This window comes from Schistocerca americana, chromosome 4, assembly GCF_021461395.2.
Source record: "Schistocerca americana isolate TAMUIC-IGC-003095 chromosome 4, iqSchAmer2.1, whole genome shotgun sequence".
NCBI classification, from domain to species: domain Eukaryota; kingdom Metazoa; phylum Arthropoda; class Insecta; order Orthoptera; family Acrididae; genus Schistocerca; species Schistocerca americana.
Genome location: NC_060122.1, coordinates 355,680,681 through 355,708,155, shown reverse-complemented (window position 1 = coordinate 355,708,155; position 27,475 = coordinate 355,680,681). Strand labels below are relative to the sequence as shown.

At 45.6% G+C, this 27,475-nt stretch overlaps 1 protein-coding gene and 1 pseudogene across 3 annotated transcripts in view; both read right to left on the bottom strand.

Annotated features, from left to right (window-relative positions):
* The window catches only part of LOC124612264 (irregular chiasm C-roughest protein), a 1,966,673-nt gene that overhangs the window by 375,837 nt on the left and 1,563,361 nt on the right, over positions 1-27,475 (bottom strand). The window lies entirely within an intron of this gene.
* LOC124614099 lies at positions 10,719-10,836 on the bottom strand (annotated as a pseudogene).

Here is a 27,475-nt window from a genome sequence, read left to right as displayed (position 1 = left end):
TCCTCCTTATACGAGGCATCTCAACGTTTCACCAGGCAACGCCGGTCAGCTGCTGTTTGTGTGTGAGAAATCGGTTGGAAACATTCCTCATGTCAGCACGTTTCAGGTGTCGCCACCGGCGCCAAGATTGTGTGAATGCTCTGAAAAGCTAATCATTTGCATATCACAGCATCTTCTTCCTGTTGGTTAAATTTCGCGTCTGTAGCACGTCATCTTCGTGGTGTAGCAATTTTAATGGCCAGTAGTGGAATTTATTTCTTTAAAGCTTCAAATATTGGGGGAAAAACGGCGGAAGCAAAGTTGTACACCTTGTAATTTTAGTTTGCTACTGCGGCGGGTGTTTTCTTAAATGCTTTCTCTTGTTTGAAGAATTTCCCGAAGACTGATTTTGCACCCCACTTGAGTATAACCCAGTTTACCAAAATAACAGCGATGTTTCAGTTGTGGTAGGCGCCATCCTGTCTCTGCTTCAGTTACTTAAACTGCACTTAAATTGCTTTAAACATCAATACAAAAAGAAACAAGTAAGTCGAATGGTGAAAGTAAGGGGATTCCAGCTGAACGAACTGCGAACGAACGTTACCAAGATTAGCGAAGCGTTGCAAATGTTTTCGGATACTGACTCTGTCGGTCGCATACACACCGCTCGTTCTGTTGTTGGCCTCATGGTGCTCATGCGTTCAGTTGACCAAAGTGCTACAACTGAGGCACGCGGCCAAAATTTCATGCGATACGGTACTGCACTGGTACGAGTAAAAGAATCAATTGAAAAGGGTCGAGTAAAATAGTATCGATGTCTAGATGAATATATTCGATACGAAGGAATATCGATACTTTTACCATGTCTCTAGCAGTGCCTCCGAGCCCGGATAGGCTTCGCCGTGTTAGCGCATGCCTCCCTGTGGATGCCTCAGAGCCGACAGGCTGTGGGCGACGAATCGGAAATGGAGTTCCACCAGGAGAGCCGGTAGCCGTGCGCTCGCCTATCGGGCGAGCTGCGATAGCGAACGCAGCCTGCGACGCCCGTGGCGCGCGCATGTGCGCGAACGTATGTTCGTGTTCTCTCTCTAGCACTTGTGCCAAGCAGATACGCATCGCTATTGTGCGGACGTGCTACCCTGCATCTGCAGCGGCGTATTAGTAATGCGCCTTGTAAATAAGGGTAAAATGCAAAAATTTAGAAAACGCGAAGGAGTATTTCCATGTTAACATTTAAGTCGTTGAAGCGTTTCCCCTCTTACAAAACTCTTCTGTATGATTTTGATAATCTCTCGCTCTCTAGTCGCAAACAATAAGTCATACAGAAAAAGTGAACAGCATTTCCTTTGTGGAAAACCAATGTAGTTAAATTTTGTTTTGGGATACGTTCTCGCTGGAGGCCATGGTTGTAGAGTTTTCTAAAAAAACAACGTAAGGAAGTGACCTTCAGACGAACCTCCCACTCCCACACTCATCTCTCACCAGCCAGGGTTTTGTAGTATGTTGTTCGTGGTACTCCCTCCTACCACTGTACAAGAATTTCCGACTATGCGAAGTATTCGCGATCTCTATCGATTGGGCTATTACGCCATCAGTTTAGTCGGCTATTTCGTTAACATTATTAATTTAAACTCGCCCGTGGAAATAATGAAAGAAAAAAAACGATTTTTGCAAACGTTACGCTGAGACTAATTACGTTCACAATTCGATCCAAACTGAAGCTTTATAACCGCAATAGTTTCGTAGTCAGCTGTAAATTAATGATAATGTTACTGTCATCAACCTGCGTTTAGTCATCGTGCGGGAGAAATATTCGTCGGCATAAATTTTGTAAGCGAATGAGGGCTTTTGTTGGCGTACGCTCTCGAAACACGAGACTGTCGGCCCATGTCCTGGATTAAATTCCAAACCTCTTCGCAGTGCCATATGGAGTGAAGCCATAAGACCCTTCTGGCGGTGATACTTTCGTTGGTTGGTGAGATGGCTTCGATAGCTCCCTCGATGCAATTCGATGCGCATACCTTATGTTCCTCACACAGTTTCATCCCATCTCCATTTTTATCACACACACAACCACTCAACCACCCACCCACCCACACAGACACGCACTCCCGAGCAAGCATAATCTCAAACAGCAAAAACAATCATTAACGTTCTCCACACAACAAAACCGAAGGAGCCTAGGCCACAGCTCGTAGAGGAAGAAGAGATACCTATTACGACGATATTTATCCGTTATGTTGGCAACAAGTTCGACAAAAATGGCAGAATACATAACATCAACAGGTATGTACATCACCCGCCGACCAAAACGGAAGCCTCAAAGTGGATTTTAAGGACGACCGAAGACTCCAAATACGAAGAGTCTGTCACATTCCTTGCAGTGCGGGAAAATGTAAGTAGGTCAGATTACCCGCACAATAGAGGAAAGATGTGCGGAACATAAGCGTCACAGAGATAAGGAACAACCAAATCAGCTGTGACATAGGATGAATTATAGCGGCACCGAGATGTTAACACAGGTCGTCACATTCTAGGATTGTGTTTTAAAAGAATCTGTACACCTAAGTAAGTGTTGGGACACAGCTTTGAGCGTGTTCAAAGCATGGCAGTGTGTGGGGAGAACCACTCACTACACGGCAACAGTTTGACATGGATTCAGAACCTCGGAGCAGCTTAGCATTTTTTACATTAACAAACCATTACTAAATGTGAAATAAATCATGAGAGTAAATAAGAAATCCTTGCCCCAACAGGGTGTTGAGTCTCGGATCTTCGGATTTGTAGTCTATCGTGTGCCACTTTCTCTTTTCACAGTATTTCATTTCAAAAATTTAAAAAAAATTACACAGTTCTATTACAATAACAGAAAACAAACTCACTTTATAAATAATTATGCCTATTGTCAACACATGCACACATGTGTGCGCGTGTATGTTGTGTGTGTGTGTGTGTGTGTGTGTGTGTGTGTGAATTCTTAAGGGACCAAACTGCTGCAGGAATCGGTCCCTAGACTTACGCATTATTTAAACTTACTTATGCTAAGAACAACACACACACCCATGTCCGAGGGAGGACTCAAAACTCCGGTGGGAGAGGCCGCGTAATCCGTGACATGGCGCCTCAAACCGCGCGGCCACTCCGCGCGGCATTCACACTTGTTATCAGTATCAAAATTGTGAGAGTATGTCTCCTACCTCTTAAGAATCTTATTTCCCTTTTTTGAAAGCGAGTCCATTCAAACGATTCTTTTGTAGCATCTGTATGCCGTTTGGTTCGTGTCCCTTCGACTGGGATTGTACTTGAAACTCTGACAGCTGGTAACACATTATAGGACACCATGGCGACAGCAACAAACACAAAGGTTAAGAACAGTGTAAATATACTAATGTATCCTGAGACTATATTGCAATATTATCTGGTGACTATCAATGCCTTCCAGGTTGTAAAGAATAGGTAATACGTAGATACAACACTACCGCACGACACGCAGTCTGCGGCATGGTGGAGAATCTCACTGTGAACAGACATTCAGTATATGGGCGAGTACAGGAGATAAAATTTAGCGTGGGAGAGACGTCGTCTGCTGTACAGTATTAGCAGAGACAAGAATACACCAATATAATTGCGTAGGTTTCCGCGGCCAGAGTCAGTGGACATAAAATTTTTCTGGGTTTGGTACCGCGTCATATTGTATAAAACTACTACTGTAGAGAACCAACGTTCTGACCACGGTTGCAGCGGCCTTCTTCTGGGTCTACTCCACTTTTTTTTTTTAGCGAAGAATAGGAATGATGAAGTCTTGATGTGCCCCGTGAAGCCGTCGCAACCAACGGTGCTAGTTACGGTACCAGCAAATTTTACTGCCGGCGTCGGAGGCCCCGGATATCCCCGGCCGGGAGACAGAAATTCGGCCTCGGAGCACCACGTCGCCCCCAGCAGTGCGCGGCGGACACGACGCCGACGTCGACGGCGGAGACGCTTGCGCGGCCCAAATTACTCCTCAAATCCCCGCACAATGGGCGCCCGCGGCACCAGGCGCGCAATTTCCCACTTGTCCCGTCATCGAGAAAAGCGAGGGGTGGGGGGAGAGGCCTCGCGGCCGCCATCTTGGCAGAGGCTCGACTCGGCGCGAGAGTGGACTTCCCTACCCAAGTGCCCACCACACTTCCCCTCGACACTTTTACTTGTCCTCAGTCGGAGCATATTTTCTCCTACAGCCCATCAAAGGGAACGCGGAAACAGTGCCCTTTAGGGTTCACCACTTACTAAACCCTAAATAACAAAGTTCACGTAAAGTGTTACCCCAGATAGTAGATAGTGTCGGAAGTTCCATGCGGCTTTTCGCGGATGATGCTGTAGTATACAGATAAGTTGCAGCATTAGAAAATTGTAGCGAAATGCAGGAAGATCTGCAGCAGATAGGCACATGGTGCAGGGAGTGGCAACTGACCCTTAACATAGACAAATGTAATGTATTGCGAATACATAGAAATAAGGACTCTTTATTGTATGATTGTATGATAGTGGAACAAACACTGGTAGCAGTTACTTCTGTAAAATATCTGGGAGTATGCGTACGGAACGATTTGAAGTGGAATGATCATATAAAATTGTTGGTAAGGCAGGTACCAGGTTGAGATTCATTGGGAGAGTCCTTAGAAAATGTAGTCCATCAACTAAGGAGGTGGCTTACAGAACACTCGTTCGACCTATACTTGAGTACTGCTGATCAGTGTGGGATCCGTACCAGATCGAGTTGACGGAGGAGATAGAGAAGATCCAAAGAAGAGCGGCGCGTTTCGTCACAGGGTTATTTGGTAACTGTGATAGCGTTACGGATAAGTTTAGCAAACTCAAGTGGCAGACTCTGCAAGAGAGGCGCTCTGAATCGCGGTGTAGCTTGCTCGTCAGGTTTCGAGAGGGTGCGTCTCTGGATGAGGTATCGAATATATTGTTTCCCCCTACTTATACCTCCCGAGGAGATCACGAATGTAAAATTAGAGAAATTCGAGCGCGCACGGAGGCTTTCAGACAGTCGTTCTTCCCGCGAACCATACGCGACTGGAACAGAAAAGGGAGGTAATGACAATGGCACATAAAGTGCCCTCCGCCACACACCGTTGGGTAGCTTGCGGAGTATAAATGTAGATGTAGATGTAGATTGTCAGCTACAATGAGTAATAAACATCCTTTGGCTTTTGAACCTCTAGGAACAGACATGTTTGTAAATTATGAGATTGGCTTCGCCTGTTGTTCTTGCTTTCAGTCCAAAGACTGATTTTCTGCACTGCTCTCCACGCTATGTTATCCTGTGCCAGCATCATTATCTCTGTATGACTACTGTGGTCTACACCCATTTGAACCTACTTACCATCTTTATACGCCACACTCCTCTCCATTACCAAACTGATTACTGCGTGATGCCTCAAGGTGCATCTAATCAATGATCCCTTCCTTTAGAAAAGTTATACCATAAATTTTGTTCTCACAACTTCAGTTCAGTACTTCCACATCAGTTATCCGATATACGCAAATAACCTTCAGCGTAACACCCCATTTCAAAAGCTTCCGTTATCTTATTATTTGGACAGTTTATAGTTCACGTTTCACTTCCGTACGAGGCTACACTCCGAACACATTAAGAAAACGCTTCCTAATATTCAAATTTATATTGAACAGTAACAAACTTCTTACGTTCAGAAACACTTTTCTTGCCACTCCCAATCTGTGCATATGTTATCTCTGTTTCGGCCAACGTCAGTATTTTGTAGACCAACTAGCAAAACTCGTTGTTTATTTTTAATGTTTCTTTTCCTAATCATTTTCGTTCATATTCATCTGATTTAATTCGAAGCCGGCCGGGTGGCCGAGCGGTTCTAGGCGCTACAGTCTGGAGCCGCGCGACCGCTACGGTCGCACATTCGAATCCTGCCTCGAGCATGGATGTGTGTGATGTCCTTAGGTCAGTTAAGTTTAAGTAGTTCTAAGTTCTAGGGGACTGATAACCTCAGATGTTAAGTCCCATAGTGCTCAGAGCCATTTGAACCATTTAATTCGACTACATTCCATTATCTTTGTCGAACGTTTGTTAACGTTCATCTGCAAACTCTTTTCAAGACTTTATCAATTCTGTTCATTTGCTCTTTCAAGCGCTGATCGAATTAAAATGTCATCGGCAAACGAAGTTTGAATTTTTTCTACCTGAAAATTAATTCCTTTTCTAAACCTCTCCTTTTTTTTTCTTTCACAGCTTGGTCAATGTACAGACTGAGTAACACTGAGGATAGGCTACAACCCTAATTTAACTCCATGCCTCCCCTTCTTTGCCGAGTGTATTCCAGTCAACATTGTCAAAATCTGTCTCTGAATTTACACATGCTGTTTTTCGTAGATTAGCCTTTCCATGACGTAACTTCTAAGATCAGCCATAGGATGAGGCTCGCCCCACGTTTTCCTACATTTCTCCAGAGTCCAAACTGATCTTTCACGAGGTCGCCTTTTCCAGCAGTTCCATTCTTCAGCAAGTTAATTGTGACAGTATTTCGCAACCATGACCTATTACACTGATACTTCAGTAATACGCACACCTATCGATGCCTGGAGTAGGAGTTAGTGCATTTTTATAGAATTATGACGGTATTCCGCCTATTTCATGCACTGTCCAGTCACATCAATGTGACCACCTGTCAAAAAAAAGAAAAAAAAAGCCTCAATAACCGCTGCTACAATTGCAAGAAGAGATTAAAAAAAAAAAGGTTCAAATGGCTCTGAGCACTATGGGACTAAACTTCTGAGGTCATCAGTCCCCTAGAACTTAGAACTGCTTAAACCTAACTAACCTAAGGACATCACATACATGCATGCCCGAGGCAGGATTCGAACCTGCGACCGTAGCTGTCACGCGGTTCCAGACTGTAGCGCCTAGAACCGCTCGGCCACCCAGGCCGGCCAAGAAGAGATTCAATGACATTGTGGAAGACACTGGCAAGGATGTAGCCAGCTGCGCTGTGTTTCTCAGTTGAGGATCCTGAGGCATACAGACTAATCGAGGCGATACCACAAGTTTTCTATTGGGTTTAAATCAGGGGAGTTTGATGGCCAGTGGGTTACTGTAAACTCACTCTGGTGGGCTTCGAACCTCGCACGTGCGCTGTGAGCTTTGTGACACACTGCATCTTCCTGCTTGTAGAGACCATCGTACCAAGGGACGTGGTATTGTTGTAGGCTACCTTCCAGAATGATGAGATCAGCTAGGGAATGCCACGAAAATATTCACCAGAAAATACCGCTCTCTCCTCAGGGCCGGCCGTTGTGACCGAGCGGTTCTAGGCGCTTCAGTCCGGAACCGTGCGGTGGTACAGTCGCCGGTTCGAATCCTGCGTCGGGCATGGAAGTGTGTGATATCCTTCGGTTAGTTAGGTTTAAGTAGTTCTAAGTCTAGGGGACTGATGACCTCAGATGTTAAGCCCCATAGTGCTTAGAGCCATTTGAACCATCTCTCGTCCGGCCTGGCACCTTCCGACAATTGTTACAGGGTGTTTGCTTTCAGACGTTTCACGCCGTACACGCCAACATCTAATGGATGTACAACGTGATTCATCTGGAAATGCCACCTACCGCCTCTCAGTGGACGTTCAGTTGCGGTATGGGCGTGCAAATTCCAGCCTCCGTCGCCGACGTACAGCAGTCAGCGTGGGTGCATGAATCAGGCGCCTGATGCGGAAGTCCTTACGTGGCAACATCCGCTCAACGGTCATTGAGGATACACTGTTTGTAGCCCCCTTGGTTCATCTGGGTGGTACGTTGATCCACATTTACAAGTCTATTCTCCCGTATATATCTCCGCAGTTGCCGTGTACCGCCGTCATATATGGCTCATGTTGAACCACAGTTGCCTTCGCGTCGGTTTTGGATAGCGACATTTTGTCATGCACGGCGGCACGCGAACACTTTACAAAATTTAGCCTTTTCGGAAGTACTTCCGCCCTTGGCCCGAAAGGCAATGATCACGCTCTTTTGGACATTAGGTAAATCGCGCCGTTTCCGCATTATGATTACGATTGCACTGTTTTCCGCATCCCCCGACATGTTTCATGTACCCTCCACTGCCAGTGTTGCCACCAGCCGTCTGCACCTCGAAGTTGGACATACGCGGCGGTTAAAATGGTTCAAATGGCTCTAAGTACTATCTACATCTACATCCATACTCCGCAAGCCACCTGACGGTGTGTGGCAGAGGGTACATTGAGTACCTCTATCGGTTCTCCCTTCTATTCCAGTCCCGTATTGTTCGTGGAAAGAAGGATTGTCGGTATGCCTCTGTGTGGGCTCTAATCTCTCTGATTTTATCCTCATGGTCTCTTCGCGAGATATACGTAGGAGGGAGCAATATACTGCTAGACTCCTCGGTGAAGGTATGTTCTCGAAACTTCAACAAAAGCCCGTACCGAGCTACTGAGCGTCTCTCCTGCAGAGTCTTCCACTGGAGTTTATCTATCACCTCCGTAACGCTTTCGCGATTACTAAATGATCCTGTAACGAAGCGCGCTGCTCTCCGTTGGATCTTCTCTATCTCTTCTATCAACACTATCTGGTACGGATCCCACACTGCTGAGTAGTATTCAAGCAGTGAGCGAACAAGCGTACTGTAACCTACTTCCTTTGTTTTCGGATTGGATTTCCTTAGGATTCTTCCAATGAATCTCAGTCTGGCATTTGCTTTACCGACGATCAACTTTATATGATCATTCCATTTTTAATCACTCCTAATGCGTACTCCCAGATAATTTATGGAATTAACTGCTTCCAGTTGCTGACCTGCTATATTGTAGCTAAATGATAAGGGATCTTTCATTCTATGTATTCGCAGCAAATTACACTTGTCTACATTGAGATTCAATTGCCATTCCCTGCACCACGCGTCCATTCGCTGGGACTTAACATCTGAGGTCATCAGTCCCCTAAACTTAGAACTACTTCAGCCTAACTAACCTAAGGACATCATACTCATCCATGCCCGAGGCAGGATTCGAACCTGCGACCGTAGCAGCTGGTGGTCACAATAATGTGACTGGACTGTGTGTATATTGCATACCAGATGGAATATTGTCACGGAGTAGTCGCAGAGTTTTATTAACTGGAAAGAATCTTGTTGTAAACACGAGATCTGATGGTGGTGCCAATCCTTCTCTAAATATTCACCCTTCAAAGTGACGATACATTTTCCTAACGATGAACGAGTTGGCGCAGACCTTGGTTGTAGAAGTCTACATTTTAATTGTTCCGGCATCTTTGCGCCTTGAAAATTACCTCGTAGTCATTCTGAAAATGCCTGCCACGCAATAGTTTACTCATACGAGGTAAGAGGAAAATTGACTTGATGCCACGTCAGGAGAATACAGGGCGAGGCAAAATTTGATAAATCAAAGAAGTAGCATGTGTGTCTGGTCGTGGACCAGATATACGCCCTTGGCCAGCTTGCCATACGCTTCGTTTTGACAGCATCCCGTAATCTTGTCAGACTTCGCTACTTTGCTCTATTGACGGAGTGCACCCTGTGAGTATAATCTTTTTGAACTAAACCTTTGGAATCCCAGAAAACATTGAGCATCACCTTTTCTTATGGTGGTTAGGTCTTCGTCTTTTTCGGGAATGGTGAATCCACGCGTTTCAGTTGTTTGCTTTGCTCCTCGGGACTACATGATACACCCGGTCCTGGTGATACACTCATCCACGCTGATTGGGTGAATATAGAAGTCACCTTTCTGGTCTGACACAGCTGAAACGCTCGGCTGTTGCCTCTGTACGGTGGGCATTTTGAATGGGTGTGAGCAGTAGCGGAACTGAACAGATGCTGACATTTGTCATGTTGAAAATGTCATGCAAGATGTTGTCGGATGGACCATGAGAGAATTTAACTTTTTCTCCTGTCGCCTCGATTGTGATAAGAGGTCTCCGAGCGCCACGGCCTCCACCTGCCTTGCGACTGCAGAGAGATGGTCTGGCACTTCTTCTTCCGTTATTCAGACTGGAAGAATACTTGTGCCACCTAACAGCTGTCTCATACCATGATGTATCGTTGGCGTACAGCTTCACCAGCTCAGCATGGAGAGCTGGAGCGTTGCTCCTCTTCAAATGCAGAAAACGCATTACTGCAGGCTACGCCACTTGATCTGTTTCTGCTGCTCTAAGGGCGTGCTACGGTACTGTGGGGAGCCAAGTTCACTGTCTACCATAACCACAGATGTGTAACAACAATAAACAATTAATTTACGTAACTCCATTTTTTCGAGGTGGTAATTAAATTTACATGCGTACCCGTCGGACGAACACTATAGGGGAAAAAGCACTCTGTCTTCATGCCAAGAGTGGCCTACCGGGCCGGCCGCGGTGGTCTAGCGGTTAAGGCGCTCAGTCCGGAACCGCGCGACTGCTACGGTCCTCGGGCATGGATGTGTGTGATGTCCTTAGGTTAGTTAGGTTTAAGTAGTTCTAAGCTCTAGGGGACTGATGACCACAGATGTTAAGTCCCATAGTGCTCAGAGCCATTTGAACCATTTGGCCTACCGGGACCATCTGACCGCCGTGTCATCCTCAGTGGATGATGCGGATAGGAGGGAGGTGGGGTCAGCACACCGCTCTCCCGGTCGTTATGATGGTATTCTTGACCGAAGCCGCTACTATTTGGTCGAGTAGCTCCTCAATTGGCATCGCGAGGCTGAGTGAACCCCGAAAAATGGCAACGGCGCATGGCGGCCTGGATGGTCACCCATCTAAATGCCGACTACGCCCGACAGCGCTTAACTTCGGTGATCTCACGGGAACCGGTGTATCCACTGCGGCAAGGCCGTTGCCCAACGCTATAGGGGAAGCAATAGATTATTTGTTTTGGGTTATGCACAGCATCACCTTGAATAGACAACTGCAGAAATCACAAATTCAGTAGCAAACAGTACTTTAACGCACAATTGTACATAACGTACGAGACAGTAGTGAAACTATCTTGGCGCGGCACGTGATGTTCAGCTGGTCTGCTGAAGCCTTGGGTGGGGGGGGGGGGGGGGGGGGGAGGAGGGGCAGGTGCATGCATAGTTACCAGATGTTCCGCGGGCAGAGTGCCAGCACCTCCTTGCGTGATTTATACGGGAGATTTAATTAATTTCTCGTCGCATAATTTATGCCTCTCCGCGAGTGCTGGTGATACCTACCTGCAAACTCAGGTATCTGATCCAACTGCGGCTGCTGCGACGCTCCTTCCCTGTTTGCAAACGTAGCCGAGTACGAAATAGTGACTATAGCTCTCTAGTCTCACTTCGTAAATTATCGATTTCTTTGGTTTTCGATTTCTCTTCTTTCATAGTATAGACGCTTCAACCTCTTCTTTCTTTACTCGATTCCACATTGCTCTCGTATCATTTCGTAGAGGGCATCACTGCAGACATTCCACTTCAGCAATCTGTTACTTAATTCTGGGCGATCCATATCATCAATAGGGTTTCCTTCATCGCTTTTACTCCTCCTCACTTACGTTCAGAGTTTTTTTTAGATCGGTGTTTGTAACGTAACCCACAGAACGGTAGACAGAGCGGGATATGTAAGGGATGGAAATCAAATCCGTGTCCTTTTTTATCATTTTTTTACATCATACCACATATTGAGCAACAGCGTGGGATAGCCTTGTCACGGCCCGCGCGGCTCGCCCCCCCCCCCCCCCCCTCGTCGGAGGTTCGAGTTGTCCCTCGGACATGGGTGTGTGTGGTGTGTGTTGTCCTTAGCATAAGTTAGTTCCTTATTTTTTTACTGAGTGCAACTTGCCGGTTTTCATAACAACTAATCATTGACACAGGTGAAAAACATGTTAAATGACAGTCAATAACCTTGCCGCTGCTCTCACACTACTGCGTCTTTGTAACAATCTCTGCTCTCGTTTTGACAAATGATTAACGTCTGTCTATGTATGGGTGTGATGAATGCAGGTCACAGCAATGTACTATCAAAAACGCACTGTAGATCGTGAATGTTTATTTTCTATGCACAATATCAGCCATATTATGTGTTTTTGATATGTACTCGTGTCCTTTAATACTATGACTGGCGTATATGGCCAGACATACGTTATTTCGACAATATGTTATTTAGACAGGTAGGACATTTTTTGAGATGTAAGTAATGCTGTTAAATATTTAATAACTTTTTGTTTTTCACATTATGATCTGCACTTTATGATTTGCACATTATATTAACTTTCAAATTCAAATGCACTTGAATCCGAAATCGTGACTGTTTGATAGAAACGAATAAAAGTCTACAGTCAAAAGCAAAAAATCTCTTTCAAAAAATAGTGCCTCTGCATAAGCACACCAGAAAAAAAGTCACCCTAAGGGTGCTCCAAGGTAACAAAGTGTAACACCAGCATTAACTCTGATAATGAACTTAATTCGGCACGGAGGAGAGTCAACAGTGGCTTCAGGTATGAAAAAAAAAAAAAAATGCTTTCTTCAACACAGCGATTGGTAAAACAGTTAGGTGTGTTAACTATAAAATAAAATTGCGTGCGTCTCTGAGTACTATTATTTGCAAACAAACATCCGGTGTCAGTGTCTTGAACCGCTCACAAAATAAAAGGGGCGTTACATTGGGACGGAACACACAGCTTGGTCAATGAAATTAGTGTTGAATAATGAAACGGGGTAGAGATGACGGGCCGAAATGGTACGGGAAAGCCGTAAGCTAGCTGCTAGAGGTCAGCGAGTTTTGAGTCTCGGAATATTAGACGATATGAAATTGCAAGAACGTATAAGAACTCTGCCACGCTGAATGGACGCTGGCTGTTCAGACGGCCAGGCGTAACAGGAAATTGTGGCTGGGGTGAAGCAACCCTCCCACACGCTGCCCCAGAAACAATGGAGCCTGCAAGCATTTTTAGCAGCCACTGAAGCTGGACGTTTTTGTGGGCCATAACGGGTTTCATCTCTCTCAGGCTCTCAAACGTTGGAGCACGTCAATTTCTGTACGAGTCATAAGGCACTTTTCTGCGATGTGCAGTGGTCGTAATGTTTTGGCTCGTCAGTGTACAATGAGTGGTCAGACATAATGACGAGTGACTTACTATCGATATAAACCTGCCCAGGCGACAGCAGCGTCACCTGGCGAGGAATGACTGCCAGTCAGACACACGCAAGGTGGATACAGTATCAGCACAGTCTAACATAACAGTCGCGACACTCACTGCTGTAAAACTTGTTGCCGTTTGACAGATGGAGCGACACTAGCGCTCCACGCGGCAGGTAAGGTGAACGTCAGACGCGTCGTAAGCATAATGTTTGTTTGTATTCATTTCCTACGTCATTTCCGAATTATTCGAGTTATTTTCTTGCCACCAAGAGTTTGTGTAGTATCAGAAGGCATATGCGTTTCTAAAAATGATTCTAAAATATGCGCAAGTATGGACAAAAACCATGAATAGAGTGGCAAGCTACAACACATTCGTGAAGAAACACTTGTGACATTGGACAGAATTGCAGCTTACGACGTTGATATCAAAAGAATATAAACACACAGATTCACATGTAAGAAGAACAGATATGTACCTCTACATGCAAAAGCGATCGACAGCTCGTTTATCGTTCTGCAGGCTTCCTGTGTTTGTCATTGTCGCCTGTTGCCATAAGTACGACCTTCATCTTTATATTATTCTAAGTGGGACAAGCAACTGCCAAATAGTGGTAGACATATTCTGAAAACATTATAATTAGCTGATTACATTAGATTTCACGAAAAACCAAATATTTGAGTAATTTTCAAACAATCTGTCTGTAGGCACTTTCCTTGTCCCGTAATAGTTTCGCTTCTGCACATTCTGACACTTCACACGCTTCTGTAAGACACGAACAGCTGTACTTAATTTAACCATTTCATCGTCAAAGCAGGTCTGTGATGATGCAAACGAATCTGGCACTGTTACATGGAGAGTCGAACTGGTTGCTTCTGTGTCATATGACTGTTTTACAGCTTTAGATTGACTGTCGAATCTTTGTGGCAGTTTCTTCTTCATCGTCAGTTGAGGGGGCTTATTTGGAATGTCAAACAGTGTGGGTACTGCATTCCAAACGAGTTTGTTATTGTCTGCGTTCATGAACTGGTTTTGTTCGAAATGTAGCGAACAAAACCTAATATTATTATACAGGTAAATTGGGTCTTTCTTCATAAGGTCTTCTCGTCTGCTATTAACAAACCATTTTCTGCTCCTAAAACGAAACATTCATCATTTATACACATATAGTTTGCAAGTGAATCCTGACGATACAGTTTTCTAACATGATGGTATATACCTCCCAGGATCCTTAGGAAACCTAAAAAAAGACAGCTGTGGTGTCTTCTTCCCTTTTGTTGCTGCAATTTATTGCGCTTCAAACGCTCCCGATGGTAAAAACCATTGTATAAATCAAAATAAACAATCACTATTCGCTTTCACGATCGCGCCGAACTCACAGTTCAACCTACCGGCCGCTTGGGGCGCTGCTGGCGCTGTAGGCAACAAAATAGAGGCGAAGTGTCGCGACTGTCATGTTAGACTGTGCTATCAGTGAGCGTGCTGTCCGTGTGTAGAATGGGGCAGGCGCGCGATCTCTCTGACTTTGATCGAGGGCAGATTTCGATGGCCTGGAGGCTCGGCACGAGTCTTACGGAAACTGCACGACTTGAGTGTTCGATGAGTGCTGTGGTGAGTGTCTTCAACACGTGGGGAGACCAATATGAAACCACGTCCAGACGTTGTGGGGTTGAGCCGCCAACCCTCATTCCAGATGTCAGCTGTCGTAAGCTGGGCAGACCGGCAAAACTAGACAGGCAGCGAAATGTGACGGAACTAACATCAGAATTTAAAGCTGGGCAGAGTAAAAGTGTGTCTGAATAGACAGTACACACTTAACGATGGGCCTCCGCGGCCGACGACCCATGCATGAGGCAATGTTAACACCACGACATTGGCAACTACGAATGAATTTGACACGTGACTATTGGCAATGGAAGTTGGCGCACTGTAAGAGCGTTGTATGTTCTGACGAATCCCGATATCTTTTTCATCATGTCGATGGGTGGCACGAATTCGTCATCTACCAGGGGAGCAGCTCCTTGACACCTGTACTGCGGGACGGACGCAAGCTGGCGGCGGCTCTATTATGCTCGGGGAACATTCACGTGGGCATCCATGGGTCCAGTGGAGCTCGTGCAAGGTACCGTGACGGTCAAGGAGTATCGTACACTGGCTGCGGACCACATAACCCTTGACGACTATCGAGTTTCCCAACAGCAGCGGCATTTTTCAGCAAGATAATACGCCATATCACAAGGATCGAGTGGTTCGAGGAAAACAGTGTCAAGTTCCAGTTGATGTGCTGGTCCACCCTACTCGCCAGATCTGAACCCGAGAGAATACATCTGGGATGTCATTGTATGTGGCTTCAGAGCTCATCGCCCACTCCCCATAATTTGCTGGAAGTAGATGTGTAGATGTGGTGCCAGCTCCCTCCAGCGACCTACCGTAGCCTCGTTTCTTCCGTGCCACGATGTGTCGCGCAGTTATCTGTGCCACAGGTCGACAAACAGGCTACGAGGGTGATTCCAAAAGAAATACACAGTATTTTTGTAAAAATAGAGTTTTCATTCTGCATGTGTGACAGTTTTACAGTGTATAGATACATCCTTCCCGCTTGTTTTCAAACTTAGTTCAACCTGTTCCCGTGAGTGGCGCCGTCACAGCATGTCTTCAAGATGGCTGCTAGACTTGACGTTCGTCAGAAGCTACGTGCTGTAATAGAATTACTGTGCTGTGAAAACGAGACAGTGGGAAACATCCACAAGAGGTTCAAAAAGGTGTGTGGAGATGCTGCTGTCGGTCGCAGTACAGCTAGTCGGTGGGCAAGCAGGTTACGTGATGAAAGCGGGCACGGCAATACTTGAGGACTGTCCTCGCAGCGGCAGGCCTCGTACTGCACACACTCCAGACAATGCTCAGAGACTTAACGTTTGGTGACTGGTGACAGACGCATCACAGTGAACGAATTGTTACGTTACACTGGGATAGGGGAAGGAAGTGTTTGCAGAATACTGGAAGTGTTGGTGTTAAAGAAGGTTTGTGCCAGGTGGGTTCCCAGGATGTTGACAGTGGCTCACAAAGAAACAAGAAAAACGGTATGCAGCGGACTTTTGAAACAGTAGGAGAATGGTGGAGATGAATTTCTTGGAAGAATTGTGACAGGTGATTATTTTTTTATTTATGAATTTGGCCAGCTATGGACCGCATACAACTTAAGACTTATGGTGTTTCTTTTTCTTCCGTTCTTCCCAGTACTTCTTACAGTCCTGACCTGGCTCCATGTGACTATCATCTCTTTGGGAAACTGAAAGACTCTCTTCGTGGAACAAGGTTTGAAGATGATGACTCCCTTGTGAGCGCTGCCAAACAGTGCCTCTAACAGGTTGGTCCAGAATTTTACTGTGCGGGTATACAGGCGCTGGTTCCAAGATGGCATAAGGCAGTTGAGGGGGATGGAAATTACGTGGAGAAATGAAAATATTGTTCCTAAAGGATGTATCTACACACTGCAAAACTTTCAAACATGTAGAATAAATGATGAATTAAAAAAATAGAGTGCATTTCTTTTTTGGAGTGAACCTCGTATAAGCTAGGTGGTCATAATGTTGTGGCTGATCAGTGTACGTTGATGTAGGCCCAAGTATTTGTATATTTCGGATTGAAATGCTGCGATGAAGAAAGGTGTTATTTGAGACACAAGGTACTGCGTGAGACTCAGAACGATAAAAACCAGCTGAGGCAGAGTCAGCGACCAAGCTCTGTGCCGCAGCGGTCGAGCGGCGCGTCCGAGTAGCTGCGGCGTGTGTGGCTGCACTGCAGGTAGGCGGCCTATTAGACCCCCTTAATTAGACGTGACGCGGCGACTGGCGCTGTGCTGGTGCAGGCAGCTCGCGGCCCGGGCGTCGCGGCGCCACCCGCGCGGCGCCGTAATTGGGCGCCGGCTGCGCCTCGGCGCGGCGTCTGGCGGCCGGCGTGCCGCCGTGCCTCAATTACGCGCCGACACCTGCCGCCTGCCTGCTGCCGGCTTTGAGGCGGCGCCGCTTCTGTCAACGCCCACGACGCCACGAATTATTCACGTTCGCGCTGTCTAATCGGTGACAGCGGTACACTGGCGCGGCCCAAGACGGATTAAGATTAGTCTGACACGTAACGCGTGCCCAGGAAATACGGGGCGGATTTGAATTTTGCGCCATTTTGTCGTATGACGGTTGGCAGCCGTGGTTTTTTCATTTTGTTATCTGCGATCCTACCCATTAGTAGCCTCAAAGTTTTCGTGTGGTGAACATTATTGTTTGATTTGTACACTACTGGCCACTAAAATTGCTACACCACGAAGATGACGTGCTACAGACGCGAAATTTAACCGACAGGAAGAAGATGCTGTGATATGCAAATGATTAGCTTTCAAGAGCATTCACACAACGTTGGCGCCGGTGGCGACACCTGCAACGTGCTGAGATGAAGAATGTTTCCAACCGATTTCTCATACACAAACAGCAGTTGACCGGCGTTGCCTGGTGAAACGTTGTTGTGAAGCCTCGTGAAAGGAGAAGATATGCGTACCATCACGTTTCCGACTTTGATAAAGGTCGGATTGTAGGCTATCCCGATTGCGGTTTATCGTATCGCGACATTGCTGGTCGAGATCCAATGACTGTTAGCAGAGATGGAATGGGTGGCTTCAGGATGGTAATACGGAACGCCGTGCTGGATCCCAACGTCCACGTATCACTAGCAGTCGAGATGACAGGCATCTTATCCGCATGGCTGTAACGGATCGTGCAGCCACGTCTCGATCCCTGTGTCAACAGATGGGGACGTTAGCAAGACAACAACCATCTGCACGAACAGTTCGACGACGTTTGCAGCAGCATGGACTATCAGCTCGGAGACCATAGCTGCGGTTACCCTTGACGCTGCATCACAGACAGGAGCGCCTGCGATGGTGTACTCAACGACAAACCTCGGTGCACGAATGGCAAAACGTCGTTTTTTCGGATGAATCCAGGTTCTGTTTACAGCATCATGATGGTCGCATCCTTGTTTGGCGACATCGCGGTGAACGCACATTGGAAGCGTGTATTCGTCATCGCCATACTGGCGTATCACCCGGCGTGATATTATGGGGTGCCATTGGTTACATTTCTCGGTCACCTGTTGTTCGCATTGACGTTCGCATGGACGTTACATTTCAGATGTGTTACGACCCGTGACTCTACCTTTCATTCGATCCCTGGGATCCCTACATTTCAGAAGGATAATGCACGACCGCATGTTGCAGGTTCTGTACGGGCCTTTCTGGATACAGAAAATGTTCGACTGGCCAGCACATTCTCCAGGTGCCTCACCAATTGAAAACGTCTGGTCAATGGTGGCCGAGCTGCTGGCTCGTCACAATACGCCAGTCACTTCTTTTGATGAGCTGTGGTATCGTGTTGAAGCTGCATGGGCAGCTGTATCTTTACACGCCATCCAAGCTCTCTTTGATTCAATGCCAATCCGTATCAAGGCCGATATTGCGGCCAGAGGTGGTTTGTTCTGGGTACTGATTTCTCAGGATCTATGTACCCAAATTGCGTGAAAATGTAATCACATGTCAGTTCTAGTATAATATATTTGTCCAATGAATACCCTGTATCATCTGCATTTCTTCTTGGTGTAGCAATTTTAATGGCCAGTAGTGTATTTCCGTCACGGAGCAGATGACAACTGAGCAAAGAATCCAAGTGCTAAAAAACTATTACAAAAGCAGTGAAAGTCACACGGCAACGGTTCGTGAATTGCGTGTGACACTCGGAAGTAATGCTGCTACAACCGAATCATCACTTCGGAAGTTGATCCGGGAGCTTCGGACCACTCGTTCTGTTTCAAACGTTAAGAAAACAGGACGACCGCGTTCTGTTTCAAACTTTAGGAAAACAGCACGACCGCGTTCTCTTCGGACACACGAAAAAATTACTGTCGTGCGTGACAATGTGACCGTAAGCCCCAGAAATCGGTTCGCCGACGAGCTCAACAGTTGAATTATAGCCAAGTTTGCTGCATCAAATCCTTTCGAATCATCTGAAAATGCGTGTGTACGAGACTCAACTTACATAGGAGTTGAAGCGTGCATATCATGGAAAGAGACATCGATTTGTTCATTGGGTCTTGGCTCGACAAACGGAGAACGAGAACTTCAAAAAAAAAAAAAAAGAATAATTTTGTCAGGTGAGGCGCAGTTCTACCTCGGCTGGAACGTCAATAATCAGAAGTTCAGAATTTGGGGTAACCAGCGACTATGGAAGATGAGATGAATCCACAACGCATGATTGAGTGGTGTGGGTTCCGGGCAGAAGGAGTGATCCGCTGGTACTGTCTTGAAAATGATGAGGGAGCTGCCGTCACTGCGAACGGTGACCGTCACTGAAACACGCTTTCCGATTGGTTTTTCCCTCTTATCGATGAAAATTACTAGTTTTGGTTTCAATGAGATGGTGCCACATGTCAAACATCCCTTGAAACGATTGCTCTGCCGAATGAGCAGTGTCCTCAAAAAATTATCTCTTTGCATGGCAACCAGGAATGGCCTGCCAGATCATGCAGTCTTTCGCCTTGTCACTCTTTTTTGTGAAATCAAAAGTGTTCGTGAACAAACCACAAAAATACATCAACTGAAGGAAGAAATTAAAAGATTTAATAATGGCATCCCACCAGATGTTCGTGAACGCGTCATTGAGAACTTCAATGAACGCATTGCTCGTTGCCGCGCGTCCTTGGGTGGTCATATGGAGGATATTATTTTTCACACTTAAATGGGAGAAGTTACTTAATGTGTTTGTGGTAAAAAAGAAATTGCATTTTCTATCAAATTTGTATGTTCCATAGCACATTGATATGCGTCCCTGCTTCTGGAACACCCTCTAGATGGTTATGATGACGGTGACCACACTGAAACAATTGTTACAACTACATCTACATTGACATCTACGCACTGTAAGTCACCTTATGGTGTCTATTGGGGAGGATTCTTCGCATAATACTGTCAGCTCCCACCCCTCTTCCCCTACCTGTTCCAGTTGTGACCGGTCACCGAAACGAATGTTGGTAAGTCACAGTGAGATCTCGAATCATTCTAATTTTACATGAATGGTCTTCAATGAGACATAAGTAGGAGGACGCAATAGATAAGTTGACTCTTTTAGGAACGTATGCTCTCGAAATTTCGTCACTAAACCATATGGTGAACGCCTCTGTTGCAGAGTCTACCACAGGAGTTGGCTGGGCATCTCCGTGGCGCTTTTGCACTTACTAAATAAACCTGAAAATCAATGCGATGCTCTTTTCTGGGTTCTCTATATTTCCTGTATCAATCCTACCTGGTTTACTTGCCCAACTGGCGAGCAATATTCGAGCACTAGTCGAACGAGTGTTGAAAAGCTACCCTCTTTGACAGTGCACTTCAGTCCCTCATGATTCTTCCTATGGGTGTCTGGCAGTCATCTGCCTTACTTGCGATTAGTTATATGAGCTCATTCAATTCTAATAATGTAATAAAAACAACTGAAATATCGCAATCCTTAAGATTTTACGCTGTTTTCCTTAAAGTAAGCACACCAGACAATTAAATCTCCTCCAGGAGACATCACGCCTAAACACGTGTAAGACCGTTTCTGATCTTACTAACGCCCCCAGATTAGCGAGAAAGAGTGTTCCCAAGATTCAGGTGTGGCGTATCCAGTTAAAGAATCTGATTGATGGTTAGATCTCGTAGAGCGACGAAAGAGACCTTATATGAGACATAAGTCTGGTGTTGTTGGGTAGCTGATCAGAGTGTTTGTTAAAAGTAACAGACTTCACGATATCTAACTGGAGACTCGCATTCTGGAGGAAGAAGGTTCAAACCTGCGCCCGTCCATTCTGAATTAGGTTGTCTGTGATTTCCCTAAATCGCTTCAGGCAAATGCCGTGATGGTTCCTTTGAAAGGGACGGCCGACTTCCTCCCCCATCCTTCCCTAATCCGATGGGACCGATGATCTCGCTGTTTTGTTCTCTCCCTTAAATCAATCAACCAACCAGCCAATCTAACTGAAGAAATAACTTATTTTTCTTTGTGGGAATGCGAAGTTTCTGTGCGAATTATTTTTCCTTTTTACCCTGTTCTGTTATCCTGTTTTTGGAGGTGATTACTGGAGAGAGTTTGCTTGACAGTAGCCGAAGCGCAGGAAGCAACTGTATGAGGTATACGTTTTCCTATCTGGTGACCGCCAGAGTGCAAAACTTAAGGACGAAAATAACTTCCACATCCCAAATAACATAGCTGGATGAAACTTGGACCTTACATAGAAAGAACTGCTGGTTTATAGCACAGAAGGTAACTGTAAGAAACGCCCAAGGAGACAAACAGAAATGATACAATTATTCAAAGACGATGATTACACTACATTTGAAATAGTAATCAGACTTGATTCAAAATTTTTTTAATCACCATCATCATCTTCATTTAAGACTGATTATGCCTTTCAGCGTTCAGTCTAGAGCATAGTCCCTCTCATAAAATTCCTCCATGATCCCCTATTCAGTGCTAACATTGGTGCCTCTTCTGATGTTAAGCCTATTACTTCAAAATCATTCTTAACCGAATCCAGGTACCTTCTCCTTCGTCTACCCCGACTCCTCCTACCCTTTACTGCTGAACCCATGAGTCTCTTGGGTAACCTTGCTTCTCCGATGCGTGTAACATGTCCCCACCATCTAAGCCTGTTCGCCCTGACTGCTACATCTATTGAGTTAATTCCCAGTTTTTCTTTGATTTCCTCATTGTGGACACCCTCCTGCCATTGTTCCCATCTACTAGTACCTGCAATCATCCTAGCTACTTTCATATCCGTAACCTCAACCTTTTTGATAAGGTAACCTGAATCCACCCAGCTTTCGCTCCCATACAACAAAGTTGGTCGAAAGATTGAACGGTGCACAGATAACTTAGTCCTGATACCGACTTCTTTCTTGCAGAAGAGAGTAGATCGTAGCTGAGCGCACACTGCATTAGCTTTGCTAGACCTCGCTTCCAGTTCTTTCACTATGTAGCCATCCTGTGAGAATATGTATCCTAAGTACTTGAAACCGTCCACCTGTTCTAACTTTGTTCCTCCTATTTGCAACTCAATCCGTTTATATCTCTTTCCCACTGACATTACTTTCGTTTTGGAGATGCTAATCTTCATACCATAGTCCTTACATTTATGATCTAGCTCTGAAATATTACTTTGCAAACTTTCAATCGAATCTGCCATCACAACTAAGTCATCCGCATATGCGAGACTGCTTATTTTGTGTTCACATCTCTTAATCTCACCAAGCCAGTCTATTGCTTTCAACATATGATCCATAAATAATATGAACAACAGCGGAAACAGGTTGCAGCCTTGTCTTACCCCTGTAACTACTCTGAACCATGAACTCAATTTACCGTCAACTCTATCAATAAAAATCAAAAATCGCTTGTCAATGGTAACCGGTTTCGATCTTATCTCGATCATCATCAGACCATGTCTCATTAGGTGGTGAGCAGAGAAGACGAGAGGAGCACTGTCAAGTGTCGGGAGGCACCAACGGCAATTTGTAAGGCCCTTACTATAACTTTGCACTCGGCACAGGTCGATAGGGCGAACAATCGATTGTGACGTGTTGAGAGAGCGAGTGTCGAGATACGCCAGTGTGATTGGCGGGAATGGTGTGTGTGTGGAGGCCATTATTGGAATACAGGTCTTTTAAAACCGAGATGGGTGTCACCATCCCCGTGGTTAGACCCCTAAATAATAAATAAATACCGGGAAAGTGACGAAGTATCTTTATAAAAGTGATCAGTGACGTTACTAGTGCCGATATTTAGTTTCGCGTCTACCGCGCCGGCCTAATCTTGGGTTGTAGTGTTGGATGCAGTGATGGATTAGCGTGTGACGATAATGGAAAATGAAGAAAGCCTGTGCTGAGATTAGCCGTAATTAGATATGTATGACGAAGGCAGTGGCTGTCTCCTTTTTGTGTTTTGAGAAGAATATAAGTTCATAATTAGTAAAACTGTTTTGGTGTTCCTTATTACCGTACATTCAGTATTATTGTATTGAACAGGACGAACTGGAAAATAACAACTTCCGTAGCAGTCAATTCCGATTACCAGCCCCATTAGGTTCACGGTCATGTTAATAATAAATATTGGGCTGCTATTCGATCAGATCAGGTCGGGATAAAAACGGAGGTGTTGCAAATTGTTGTGAGTCACTTGCCGGCGGCTTCTCTTGTTCTTAATAAACAGGAGAGCGTCGAATGCACCGCCATTTATAGCACCTGAAGAAGACGGTCGTCGAAAAACTGTGCATTAAATGGAAACAACAACAACAGAGCTGAATACCCGGAAGACGACCATTAATCAATCCGTGCCGAGAAAGCCTGAGAAATCACCGTTGCTGCACTGTGTTCAACTGTTCTTGCAAGTGGCGGTACAATCTTTGAAAAGAAGAACAAAGAAAACCCAGAGTTGCTCTCTAAAGATGCTGTGCGACAGTACGCTGTCATGGTGCGCACTGGAAGCCGGGAAATGGTGAGGTGGAGCGAGCCTTCACAAGGGAATGGGGGAGGGAGTTTGCCACGGGGAATTCCCCGCACAGTAATTTATCGGCCCCAAGAGATAACATTTAAATTCCACCGGCGAAATAGAATTAAAGGTCCGGAGATGGGAGATAGGGCACGCCTCCGCCGGCCCCTCGCTGGTTCTTTATCCCCGCGACGCTGCCGCTACCGCCGTAGCTTGTGTTCGGTTAGGAGAAGGCCAGCTGGAGAGGGGTGCTGGAGAATCGGGCCTGTCTAGTAGCGGCGCAGTTCCGGTGCAGCAGGGGATGGGGAGGCAGCGGTGACCAGCGCACGCTGCCGGCTGCTCCCATTGAAGGCCAATTTGACCTGTCATTAGGGAGCCGGTTCTAGCGGACGGGACGACGATAACAGGACAGCGACTGGCCCACCGCTCCCCTCCGTCCCCTTCCCTACCGCCACCCCGCCCAGCAGCCGCATTAGACCTCCAGCGAGAGCACCAGTAAGCACGGTCCACTTGTTTGCGCGCTTTATTTACTTTTCTGCTGGCGAGTGTGCGACCTTTCCACTGGCGGAACGCCGGGGCCGCGCTTCTCAAAACAAGTCGCCCGGACACTGGCTCAGTATACCCGCGTTTCTTCTCCAGCACAGCAGCGGAAGAGAGAGCTCCGCGGGAATTTGCTGCAGTAATGAGCGCTAATGCGATCACTTTGATCTGGGGAGCGCAGGTAAATTATGTCTCTGCGGCGCAGCAGTCGCTAATAGGAGTCGGACGTCAGCCTGGCGATGACAAAGAAGTCGCTGACCCAGAGAAATCGCGGGTCTGTCGGCGAGTTTACAGTGCTCGGAATTATATGGATATCAGCGAGATTTCTTAGAGTTCGAGTTTGTATTCTCGTTCACCTGCACCTACATCTGTTCTCCGCAAATCACTTTACAGTGTGTGATGGAGGGTCCATTTGACACCATTTTCATTTCTCCGCTGCCTTGTTCCATTTGCAGGACTGTTGTGGGAGACCGTGATATGATCGTTTTATGAACTGGAACGCCTTGTTTATGTAGCGATCTATTTTTATTTATGTAAGCAAGCCTAGTTACGAGATGGTGTCATTGAATAAGTGTCCTCACGTTTCCAGCCGCATCAAGTGGTTAAGTGGCATTTCAACCACTTGCTACGAGTGAAAGCACGAGAACATTTTATTCTACATGTACTTATGTTCCAGATGCGTTTTGCCTTTTACATTAAGACGGTTTCATTGGATTTAATCTGATATACAAGAGCCGGCCGGAGTGGCCGAGCGGTCCTAGGCGCTACAGTCTGGAACCACGCGACCCGTACGGTTGCAGGCTCGAATCCTGCCTCGGGCATGGATGTGTGTGATGTCCTTAGGTTAGTTAGGCTTAATTAGTTCTAAGTTCTAGGGGACTGATGACCTCAGAAGCTAAGTCCCACAGTGGTCAGAGCCATTTGAACCATTTTTTGAATGGTTTGCTCTTGCCAAATGTTCCTGGAGGTACTAACCAACCTAAAAACGTACAATTTATAAGGGCTATAATTATTAGTCTGCAAATGGCGTAAATACTGATGCAGTGTTGTTCAGTATACTGCCCTGAGTCATTAATAGAAATATCTGCACTTATACCCACTGTATCCTGCATGTACTGAATGGAACAGCTCTTATGTTGACAACACTGATGTAAACAAATAAGAAAAAGGACACCAAGTGAACAGAGTAACAAGAATCGCTTACAGTTACCATGCCGGCAAGATAAATCTGCTGCACTTGCCAGGTCAGTAGCAGTGTTCCACAACAGTTAGTCTGCGAAGTATGAAAACTACAAAACAAGAAGATCGTGATGTGAAAATGTGTCCATGTTTCATAAGTGAAGTGACAGTGTGACCTTTAAACTGTGACTAAATAAGATTAACGATGCAGTTGCAAAAATAGGCAAGTTGAACTCAGTATTATATTTCATCGGACATTTTGCCCTAAAGACAGCCTATCTATTTTAAACAGAAATATAGTTAGTTGGGTCGTTTCAGTCGTTTATTGATAATCAATTACAATTTTTTGCCAGATCAACTACAAACGTGCTTTACTAAAAAACTACCACAGTCTCATAACTTGGCAATTACGACAGGATCTAAGAGAAGAAATACATGCATGGATTACAGATGGTAACAGGAGTTAGTTTGCACTGATTAAAGTAGTTAGAGTAAGAAGTGTTGGTACGAATCTGAAGCTGATAATGAGACGTAGTTGCAGAGATGGAAAAGGAAGATACTTAGGAAAATCTTCAATTAGTGAGTGACAGGGGGTTGTGGCGAATCAGAAATAACATGGAGGTCAGATAGTTGTATAACAGACGAGAGATAGTGACATAAATAAAGCGCAGTAGACTACGTTGGTAGGGAATGTACAAAGAATGGGGGGGGGGGGGGGTCAAGAAAGTTTTCAAGGAAAACGGGGTGGACACCTTATTAGGGGCAGACCAAGGACCAGATGGTTACACAACGTGGAGGAGGACTTGAGAAGAATGGCGGTTAGAAGATGGAGAGCCAAGGCAGCCAGCAGAGAAGAGTGGGCGGAGATTGTCCAGGAGGCCAAGGCCCTACAAGGGCTGTGGCGCCAAGGAGCAAATAAGTAGAGCTGCAGCCTTGATAGCTTCATAAGCAGGCTCATTTCTCGACACCCCGACTCGTCCGAGAACCCATACGAGCGACGCATTAGTTTCGGCATCAGCGACCGTGAGGGCATTCCTGGATCCTGTGCACTAAAGGTTGATACGTTAGGTCGCACAGAGGCTCTCGAGAGCTCAGAGAGAACCAGAACATACGACATATTTAGAGATTCCCAATCGCCGAATGTACAAGGTGCCCAGATACCGACCGATTTCATAAAGCCCTTTACCTGAACCGAAGAAACGTCACCCCTGAAAATTGGCTTCCGGCGTTCTTTTCCAGGTACAGGAAGCTTATTAACCTCTACATTGCCACATTACTATCCTATCGCTAAGTTAATGTGTACTCGCTGCCTACCATGCTGCAGAAATAACCTCTCGGCATTTTCAGACCGCCACTTATCTGCGCCATCAACGTTCTGCGCTATTTTGTAGTGCCAATAGGATGACATAAATTTTGCGAGGCCTGCAACGCCCTCATGACGTTAATTGCATCCGACGAAAAATTGCGAGGCCGTGGTTGGGCGATCCTGTGCGAGGAAAAAGCGAGTGGGTTTCCAGTGGGTGTAGCAAAAACACGTTCTCGTCTGCAAATACTAGCAGTTTGATCGAAAAGTCGCGCGGACGCCGCATACATTTTATAACTTAACACACACACTGTTTGTAATATTATGTCCGAAATGGTTACTCTTACGAACGTATACAGGAACTCGTATTGCAATGTTTGAGACCACTTCCCCAGTGATGCTTCTCATTTTTAGTTATTTGTTTTTTTGTCTTTAAAAGACATTGACAATACAGCCAGCAACTGTTATAACAATACAGCATTAGCATAAAAACTGTGAATTAAAGTAGAATGACAGAATAAACTTAGCTTTGGGGATAACCAATATTTTAAAGAGGTTACATTATGTACAAGTCTATTCTTACAATGTTTTCATATTTTATTCAAGACTGTTTTAGTCTACACGTGCGCATGCCGTACGTAAATGCGCAAGTTAACAACCATGTCTCAAGACTTACACGCATAACAGACGTCACATGAGGTTTACTTAGTTTCACATAGTTGAACCAAAATCGAGGAGACTTCCAATTGGTTGTGTGGCCGTTAGATGTCTGTCCATTTCCTGTGGCTTATAGACATT